The 11,141-nt window shown below is 32.6% G+C and overlaps 1 long non-coding RNA gene across 1 annotated transcript; it reads left to right on the forward strand.

Annotated features, from left to right (window-relative positions):
• Positions 1-301: 301 nt before the first annotated feature.
• Positions 302-1,500, forward strand: LOC110794211 (uncharacterized). Its single transcript, XR_002534957.2, has 2 exons — positions 302-895; positions 1,035-1,500. It is a non-coding gene; the product is annotated as an uncharacterized lncRNA (long non-coding RNA).
• Positions 1,501-11,141: the final 9,641 nt, after the last annotated feature.

Here is an 11,141-nt window from a genome sequence, read left to right on the forward strand (position 1 = left end):
TAATTGTTATGTGAATGTTAACTAGATTAATTGGTAAAGTCTTGAGGAGTTGTACGGTTTACAAGACATGAGATCGATTTTGATTTACACCATTTTCCCTTTATAACTCTTTGTGCACAGAAAAAAAAATAATGAAAATTGTTTTATATCAAACCAAATTAAACCTTGTATTATCCTGATCTAAAATTTAAAAAGTTTATCTAAAATTTAAAAATTTCTCAATCCGAATAATTGCTATTTTGTCTAAAGGAGCGAGTTCCTATCAATACTTGACATAACTCCACACTTTTAGGCTTTTATTTTATCTAGTACATAATGTCACCAAAAAAACTTATTTGTACATTTTTTTTATATTATAATAAAAAAAATCGAAGAAATAATACAAGTCAATTAAAGGTGAGAACTGTTTCATTGTAATATCCTTACAAGTCGAAATCGTTATGCGTTAATCAAAATTGAAACAGCACCTTTTGTGTCAGGCGGCCTGATGCGCGCGTGAGCGTCAGACCATGCTGACGTCATCTCATTTTCCCACCCGCAAGTGCTTTCACGCGCATACAAATACACAATTTCATTTCTCTCTCCTCTTCGTTCATCTCCTCGCTCCTCCCTCCTCTCTGCGCTCCTCTCTCTCTCTCCTCTCTTTCTCCTCTTTGCGCTCCTATCTCTCTCGCCAAAGACAACCACCATGACAGAAGGTTCCAAGGAGCTCCTCCTTGTTCATCTGCTCAAAACCTAAAGAAAATCAAACGGCGGAGGAGCAACGGCGGTTTGCGGCTGCTACATCGAGTTCGCCGCCGACATCTCTCCCTTATCAAACTCGTCGGCGATCTCTCTCCATTTACGACAACAATTCGACTGGCGCCATCGTAGTTCCACCGCCAATGTCCTTCAGGTTTGTAGGTTTTTGATTTTTCGTTGCTTTAATTTTGTTGAATTTACGATTTTTAGAGTTTTGGTTAATTTTGTTGAATTTACGATTTTTAGGTTTTTGATTAATTTGGTTGAATTTACAATTTTTTTTTATGATCTAGGTGATCTCGACGGAAGAATCAACGGCGGTAGATGCTGAGTGGGAGATAGATTGAGTGCCGAAGGAGGGAGGAGAGACGAGGGGAGCAGAGGCGGCGGTTGGACCGCTGGTGGTCGCTGCTGTTGTTAATGGCCCGCTGGTGGCCCGTTGATGTTGTTAATGGACCGGTGGTGGTCGCGCTGGACCGGTGGTGTTTGCCTCGACAATTCCACCACAGCAAGCTCACACCACCTCATACTGAAGAAACAACAACCACCTTAACATCGTCGGCGGCGGTAGATCATGAATTTTGGAATTTTTTTTCTTTTATCTTGTTTTTTTTCTTTGATAAAAGAGGGCAAAGCCCCAGTTTAGTTATGTTGTAATTTTATTTAGTTATACGTGTGTTTAGTTAAAAATTATATTGTTTTAGTTATAGTTTTGTTATATTTAGTTATGAAAGAAATGGTTTATTTACATTTTTTTCACTTAAGTCATTTGAATTAGTTATAACAAATCACGAAACTAAAATTAAGTGCTTAACTAATTGGTTTCATTTCTTAACTATTCGGTTCGATTGCTTAACTAATTAGTTCGATTGCTTAACTAATTAATTCCAGTTCTTAACTAATTAATTCCAGTGCTTAACTAATTGGTTTAATTGCTTAACTAATTGGTTCAAATGGTTAACTAATTAGTTCGATTGCCTAACTAATTAATTCTAATGCTTAACTTAATTGATTTCATTGCATAACTAATTGAATTTCAACACTTAACTAATTAATTATATTGCTTAACTAATTGAGTTCGTTGCTTAACTAATTGGTTCCAATGCTTTACTAATTAGTTTCAATACTTAACTAATTGAATTCTAGGTTTAACTAATTGGTTTCATTGCTTTAACTAATTCATTCTATTGCTTAACAATTGGTTCATTTGCTTAACTAATTGGATTTCAGACTTAACTAACTGGATTAATGCCATTGACCTATACTCAAATGTCTTAACTAATTGATTCTAGTGCTTAACTAATTGGTTCCATTTTTTAACTAATTCGGTCAATTGACTAACTAATTGGATTTCAGACTTAACTAATTGAATTAATTGATTCCATTGCTTTAACTATTTCGTTTCATTGATTCAAGTGCTTAACGAATTGGTTTCATTGCTTAACAAATTGGTTCAAATGCTTAACTAATTTGTTCAAATGCTTAACTAATTAGTTTGATTGCTTAACTAATTGGTTTCATTGCTTAACTAATTAGTTCGATTGCTTAACTAATTAATTCAAGTGCTTAACTAATTGGTTTCATTGCTTAACTAATTGGTTCAAATGCTTAACTAATTAGTTCGATTGATTAACTAATTAATTCCAGTGCTTACCTAATTGGTTTCATTGCTTAACTAATTAGTTCGATTGCTTAACTAATTAATTCAAGTGCTTAACTAATTGGTTTTATTGCTTAACTAATTGGTTCAAATGCTTAACTAATTAGTTCGATTGATTAACTAATTAATTCCAGTGCTTACCTAATTGGTTTCATTGCTTAAATAATTGGTTCAAATGCTTAACTAATTAGTTCGATTGCTTAACTAATTAATTCAAGTGATTAACTAATTGGTTTCATTGCTTAACTAATTGGTTCAAATGCTTAACTAATTTGTTCGATTGATTAACTAATTAATTCCAGTGCTTACCTAATTGGTTTCATTGCTTAACTAATTAGTTTGATTGCTTAACTAATTAATTTAAGTGCTTAACTAATTGGTTTCATTGCTTAACTAATTGGTTCAAATGCTTAACTAATTAGTTCGATTGATTAACTAATTAATTCCAGTGCTTACCTAATTGGTTTCGTTGCTTAAATAATTGGTTCAAATGCTTAACTAATTAGTTCGATTGCTTAACTAATTAATTCAAGTGCTTAACTAATTGGTTTCATTGCTTAACTAATTGGTTCAAATGCTTAACTAATTAGTTCAATAGATTAACTAATTAATTCCAGTGCTTACCTAATTGGTTTCATTGCTTAAATAATTGGTTCAAATGCTTAACTAATTAGTTCGATTGCTTAACTAATTAATTTAAGTGATTAACTAATTAATTCCAATGCTTAACTAATTGGTTCAAATGCTTAACTAATTAGTTCGATTGATTAACTAATTAATTCCAGTGCTTAACTAATTGGTTTAGTTGCTTAACTAATTGGTTCAAATGCTTAACTAATTAGTTCAATTGATTAACTAATTAATTCCAGTGCTTACCTAATTGGTTTCATTGCTTAACTAATTAGTTCGATTGCTTAACTAATTAATTCAAGTGCTTAACTAATTGGTTTCATTGTTTAACTAATTGGTTCAAATGCTTAACTAATTAGTTCGATTGATTAACTAATTAATTCCAGTGCTTACCTAATTGGTTTCATTGCTTAAATAATTGGTTCAAATGCTTAACTAATTAGTTCGATTACTTAACTAATTAATTCAAGTTCTTAACTAATTGGTTTCATTGCTTAACTAATTGGTTCAAATGCTTAACTAATTAGTTCAATAGATTAACTAATTAATTCCCGTGCTTACCTAATTGGTTTCATTGCTTAAATAATTGGTTAAAATGCTTAACTAATTAGTTCAATAGATTAACTAATTAATTCCAGTGCTTAACTAATAAGTTCGATTGCTTAACTAATTGGTTTCATTGCTTAACTAATTAGTTCGATTGATTAACTAATTAATTCCAGTGCTTACCTAATTGGTTTCATTGCTTAAATAATTGGTTCAAATGCTTAACTAATTAGTTCGATTTCTTAACTAATTAATTCAAGTTCTTAACTATTTGGTTTCATTGCTTAACTAATTGGTTCAAATGCTTAACTAATTAGTTCAATAGATTAACTAATTAATTCCCGTGCTTACCTAATTGGTTTCATTGCTTAAATAATTGGTTCAAATGCTTAACTAATTAGTTCAATAGATTAACTAATTAATTCCAGTGCTTAACTAATAAGTTCGATTGCTTAACTAATTGGTTTAATTGCTTAACCAATTGGTTCAAATGGTTAACTAATTAGTTCGATTGCCTAACTAATTAATTCTAATGCTTAACTTAATTGATTTCATTGCATAACTAATTGAATTTCAACACTTAACTAATTAATTATATTGCTTAACTAATTGAGTTCGTTGCTTAACTAATTGGTTCCAATGCTTTACTAATTAGTTTCAATACTTAACTAATTGAATTCTAGGTTTAACTAATTGGTTTCATTGCTTTAACTAATTCATTCTATTGCTTAACCAATTGGTTCATTTGCTTAACTAATCGGATTTCAGACTTAACTAACTGGATTAATGCCATTGACCTAAACTCAAATGTCTTAACTAATTGATTCTAGTGCTTAACTAATTGGTTCCATTTTTTAACTAATTCGGTCAATTGACTAACTAATTGGATTTCAGACTTAACTAATTGAATTAATTGATTCTATTGCTTTAACTATTTCGTTTCATTGATTCAAGTGCTTAACGAATTGGTTTCATTGCTTAACAAATTGGTTCAAATGCTTAACTAATTTGTTCAAATGCTTAACTAATTAGTTCGATTGCTTAACTAATTGGTTTCATTGCTTAACTAATTAGTTCGATTGCTTAACTAATTAATTCAAGTGCTTAGCTAATTGGTTTCATTGCTTAACTAATTGGTTCAAATGCTTAACTAATTAGTTCGATTGATTAACTAATTAATTCCAGTGCTTACCTAATTGGTTCAAATGCTTAACTAATTAGTTCGATTGATTAACTAATTAATTCCAGTGCTTACCTAATTGGTTTCATTGCTTAAATAACTTTAATGCAAACAAATGTACTACGTAACCCTAAACTATTTTATTTGATAAGGCCAACGCCCCCAGGTGTTCACCCAACAGGTAGTTCTCTTCGCCAAAATCTTAATTTGAAACTCAGAAAACACATAACTAAAATGTAGAAAGTCTTAAATAAAACTCCCCAAATCGTAACTAAAGCTAAGAAAAGCATAACTAAAGCTAAGGAAATCATAAATAAAGCTCCAAAATCTGATATTAACTAAGGACTAAACAAAAGTATTTTGAACTAAAGTGATGTTATTCTTAACTAAAACAAAATAAATCTTAACTAAAACAAAATTTAATTATGATATAACTAAAACAATTGACTTAAATGGGGGAAATTGCAACTAAAAAATTAATTGTGAACTAAAATTTCAATCAAATGACTCCGTATACAGATTCTAACTTAGAAATAACAAGCAAGCAAATCGGATCTCCTTGTATAGTCTTGCCGATTGGAAATAGTAGAGCGTCTGATCTCCTTGTATAATCATGGCAGGTGGCTTTTTGATCAACAAAGCTTCGAGAATTAAACTAGATCGGGTTGAGCCAAGTTCACCATGAAGCAAGTGGTTTGTTCCATTTCAACATCGACGACGACATCGCCTTCTCCTTCGTCAACGTCATAATCGCCGCCTTCGGTTTCGTGGTAGAAGTTGGAGATTCATTCGTCGGGAAAGTGAGAAGACGGCGGAAAGTCGACAACGGTGCCTCCTCAAGGAGAACCGCCACCTATATTCCTTCGTCTCTGTTCAACAACCTCGCCGGAAAATCAACTAAATTAATTAAAAAAACTCAAAAACCTAAGAGCAATAAAACTTGAAGTAGAAGAAAGAATGAGGCAGCCAAAAACCTGGATCTATGTCTCTCATCCCTCCGCCTCGACCCGCGCAACGCCACCAACAACCACACCACCGCCGAGTATAAACCCGTACAAAATCGAAAACCTCTGAAAATTTTCTTCTTCGACGCCATTGTTAGAAATCTTAGGGTTTCAACAGCATAGTGTTGGAGAAGAGAGAGAGAGGGGTAAAGGAGGGGCCTCTCCAACGTCGTCGTCGCCATGGATGAGAACTCAAAGGACACCGAGGAGGGCGGCGTGTTTGAGGAGAGGCGGAGAGTTTGAGGGGAAGGGAGAAAAAGCGCTTCTGTATTTGATGAGAGAGAAATGAATTGTTGGAAAAAAGATAAGTTTTATATAACCCGAACATAAAAACCCGTGACCCATATCTCCATTAAGTGACCCGCGAAAATTAGAAATCCAACCCGGTCTGACAGGTCAGACGGACTTATTTAAAAGTTTGTGAAATTGAAACCCCTAAAAAGTAGACTGTCTATAATTTGGACCTTTAATGGCAAATACAAAACCAAAATTAAATATTACTTCGTCTTTGAATAACTGCGCACACTTGATTAGGGTGTATATTAAGGAATATGTAAAGATAAAATGGAGTAATTATCATCTTTCTCTTTTTAAATTTGTTAATTTCTCCAATTCTAAAGCGTTAGGAACAATCTGAAATAAAATGTCCCTCCCAAATTCAATACAACGTTCAACTTTGCACAATCTATGAAGCTATGACACATCTCTTTGGTACGAGTAAAAAATATTTTTGACTACGCATTCATATTTTTCATACTTCCTCCGATTTTTAATACTCGCAACGTTCGTGGTTTCTACACTATTCATATATTATACTTTGATCATTGTTGTTGATTTATACGAAACTAAAATATAGCCATGTGAGATCTTGTTAGATTAGTCTTAATGTGTATTTTCAAAATATTAACTTTTGATAGTGTTTGCTTAAAGAGAATTAAAGATATTAAAAATCAATTTTGTTCATTGGCATGCGTGAAAGTTACAAATGTTGCTAGTAAAAATGAACGGAGGAAATATAAACTATAAAATTTTTACCAAACTTATTGTACCCTAATTTTTTTTTTTTGTTTTTTTGTTTTTATTTTAAGGTGAAGAGAAATGCCCCCTTGATTTGCAGTGAAGGAAGTACTATGATATACTAACTCTACGAGTTTTGTTGAAGGACAAAAGAAGTACGTACATTGTACACCTAGGTTTGAACAATAGAGCAACTATTACTGAAAACAACCACATTTATATAGACAATGTGCATGATTTCGTCCTGATTAGAGCTGAAACTTCTTCTGAATTTTTATGACAAGAATTATGTGGATAGTATCACACCATTTCCATTTGCCACCCCCCTTCCTTCGAAATGTCACATTCTTTGTAAAACATCAAATTATTTAGTCGGTACTCTCTTTTGTTGAAGAAAACACCTTCCCAAAGAACACATGTGAGTGTCCCACATTGAGAAGAGATGAGAGAGTTAATCACTTAATAAGGGTAAGGGGCTACTCCCCTTATTGCCATATGGTTTTAAGGTGGAACCTCCTACGGTCTTGTTAAGTGGACTCTCTCTCTTGGTGACGGGTGCGGCCCAGGCCCGTATTTAACATCTTTAGTCTTTTCTACTCTGTTTTATCTCATATCCTGCAATCACACCCGAGGTAACCTTTGCATTAGAGAGTAACGGATCCATAATTTCGAGATAGGGGGGTCATTATTTAAAAATTGATGAAACTTTCACTAAAATTAGTATTTTATAAAAAAAATTAAAATTTAGCTATATAAAAAAATCAAGTAGGGTCAAGGACCCCCTAAATCTACCTGTGGCTCCGCCACTGACGTTGGACACGGGTACGTGTTTAAGTTTAAAAGGATTATGTAACTAGCGGAACCCTTTTGCATAAATATCACCAGCTGTAATTTTTTAATTTTTTAATAATTATTTTCATGAGACATTTTCATGTTGGGTTGGCGTATTCTATTCACCAAAGAAGTCTTGGTTTAGTGGACTTAGTGGTACAGGGGTTGCAAGTTTGAATCCTTTTTGGCTATTTTGATATGTAATGTCCTTGTGGCTTATTCGGGGAAAAAAGAAACTAAAAGAAGAAAAAAAAAACGTGTCTATCATCACTTTGCTAGATTAGAGTCGTTAATCGGAGTAGAACAATGTCTTGAAAACCACTAGTTTAGGAGGTTTATATACTCATGGACACCTTTTCGATTATTAATTAAATGCATCGATCTTCCATTGGAGAAAAATATCCGCCCTAATAGATGGTAGAATAAATTAGGCCCTGTTTAGTTCACCTTATTTCTCCTGATCTGATCTGATCTGATCTGGTCTAGTCTGGTCTGATCTGAACTTATTTTTTCTGATCTGATCTGAACTTATTTTTTCTGATCTGGTCTAATCTGATCTGATCTGATCTGGTCTGATCTGATCTGATCTGATCTGGTCTGATCTGATCTGATTCTTCTGAATTAAGTTTAAACGACTTACGTGTAAAATAAATATCACACAAATTTATAATATTGTTAATATTTACTTGAGTTTGCTCATGATTTAACTATTCCTTATATTAGATAGACCTATACATGATCTAGATAGATCGGTTATGATCTAGACATATAAGTTCTGATCTGGATATGATATGTACAGATCGGTTCTAATCTATACATGATTTGTACATATAAGTTATGATCTGGACATGATCAGTTCTAATCTGGATATGATCTGTACAGATTAGTTCTGATATGTACATGATATGTACAGTTCAGTTATGATCTAGACATAATCTGGATATGATTTGTACAAATCAGTTCTGATCTTGACATGATATGTACAGTTCAGTTCTGATCTAGACATGATCTGTACAGATCAGTTCTGATCTATACAGATCCGTTCTGATCTGGACATGATCTGTACAGATCAGTTCTGATCTGGACATGATATGTACAGTTCAGTTCTGATCTAGACATGATTTGGACATTATCTGTATAGATCAGTTCTGATCTAGTCATGATCTGTACAGATCAGTTCTGATCTGGTCATGATCTGTACAGATCAATTCTGATCTGGTCATGATCTATACAGATCAGTTCTGATCGGGTCATGATCTGTACAGACTAGTTCTGATCTGGACATGATCTTTGCAGATCAATTCTGATCTGTACGATCTGAACATAATATGTACAGAGTCGATATCTAGACAAGTTATAATTTGGACATATCGATTCTGATCTGGACATGATCTGTACAAATCGGTTTTGATCTGAACATATTGGTTCTGTAAGGATCGGTTCTGATGTAGACAAGATCTTTGCAGATTTGAACATGATCTGGACATGACCTGTACAGATCAGTTATGATCTGGATATTATCTGATCCTATCAGTTCTAGTCTGGATATATAATGGTTCTGATCTATAAAAATCATTTCTGATATGGACATGACCTGACCATATCGTTTCTAATCTGGACTTAATGGTTTTAATTTGGACATGATCAATATGAATGTTTTGTTAATGTTTTTTTATGCCTTAAATAATAGATTTTAAATGCACCGACAACAACATTATTTTTTATTAAAGCACTAATAGTAATAAAATATTAAATATAATAACAATGATATAAACTATACCAATAATAATAATAATAATAATAATAATAATAATAATAATAATAATAATAATAATAATAATAATAAGCTAGTCTGATCTGATCTGATCTGGTCTGATCTGATCTGATCTGATCTGAACTTATTTTTTCTGATCTGATCTGATCTGAACTTATTTTTTCTGATCTGATCTAGTCTGGTCTGATCTGATCTGATTAGATCTGAAATAAGTAATAAGATCCTGAAATAAGGTGAACTAAACAGGGCCTTAGTCGAATACAATAATGATTATGGCAACCAATACCTGAAAACAAATTCCGTCTAAATAATTTGCTCATGCGAAACTCAAAATACTTGCACAAAGATTTTCTCAAATATAAAATGGTGGTTCTCCTTATACAATAGTAGTGATGTTCACCTTTGCAAAATGGCGTAATTTGATGTAGATTTGTGCATAAATAATTAAACTATAAGCTTATGATTAATTAGATTAGCTAACTAATTACAAGATAGGGACGTGACATAAACTAAATTTCCAAGTAGTAGTAATATGTGTTGTTGTAAACATGATATTGGACTAAAGTTTGGTGTTAAAGGATGTCATTATCAATAATTAAAGCATGATTTAAAACCACTTTGGCTTTAATGGATGCGTTCTTTTGTCAATGGAACCATCTTCTCGACCTTAGCTTCCCCAATCAACACAAATTTGTCGGCAAATAGTTTTGTAATTTTATGCATCAAATTCAAAGGAGTATATTTTTGGAGCATTACCTATTTACGTATCAAGATATTACCAACTAAGTTAATTTTACGTCTATTTTTTTCTCCTTTTCATCGGGTTAAAGTTTTGATACATTATCATTTGTTATTTATGTTGTAAGTTTGTAATTCATAAAAAAAAGTTATACCATTATCATCAAGGAATAGACGATTTCACCCGATGAGATCTTATTCATAAGACGAAGTAGTTAAACAAAAATCAGAGTTGGTAAAGATAAAAATGTTGGACATAATGCAAAGGTAAGAACAAAATGATTGTCTGTTTCTTACTATATTTGGAAAAAGTATTTATCCCACATTCGAAGGAAAAATGAGTTTTACGTGTTTAAATCTGCAAATGATGTTTATTATTTGATGTGCTCCCCTCAGTAGTTTTTGCTAGGAGGCAACCCCTCACATGACGCCGTCGTCCGGTCAGTTCACGAGACGTACATGGTGGGGTATGCCTATCTTTTTAAGGCCATGACGTGACTGATTTAGCTACGAAGTAGAATCAGTCGATTTTTTTTTTTTTTATCATTACGATTTTGGAGCAATGCTACTTTCAATTACACCATTGTTTGTGGTGAATTTTACTTCTAAGACATTAGTTCTAACACGTCATGGTTTTGTAAACAAATTACATAATTCTGCCTATATTGCTAACAAATTTTCTGATTTTACAATGATTATTTCTTAAAAAGAACTAATTGGTATAACTATTATATTTAGTTAAACCGTTGGACAAAAGAGATACTCTATACAAGTATTACATATTAATATTTCTAAATTTTTTTTGGTACATTCCAAACTAACAAAATACAATATTTTTGTAATTGAAGAAGAAAAGGACAATAAATTAAATTATTCCCTAGAAAATCAATACATCCCCCCCCCCCCCCCCCCCCCCCCCCCCCCCCCACCACCCAACCCTAAAAAATCTTGCCAAAACAAATAAAGATAAGGACAAGTGACACAAATTTATTACAATGGGGCACGGAATATCTTTTTGGG

The sequence above is a fragment of the Spinacia oleracea genome, chromosome 1, assembly GCF_020520425.1.
Source record: "Spinacia oleracea cultivar Varoflay chromosome 1, BTI_SOV_V1, whole genome shotgun sequence".
NCBI lineage: Eukaryota > Viridiplantae > Streptophyta > Magnoliopsida > Caryophyllales > Amaranthaceae > Spinacia > Spinacia oleracea.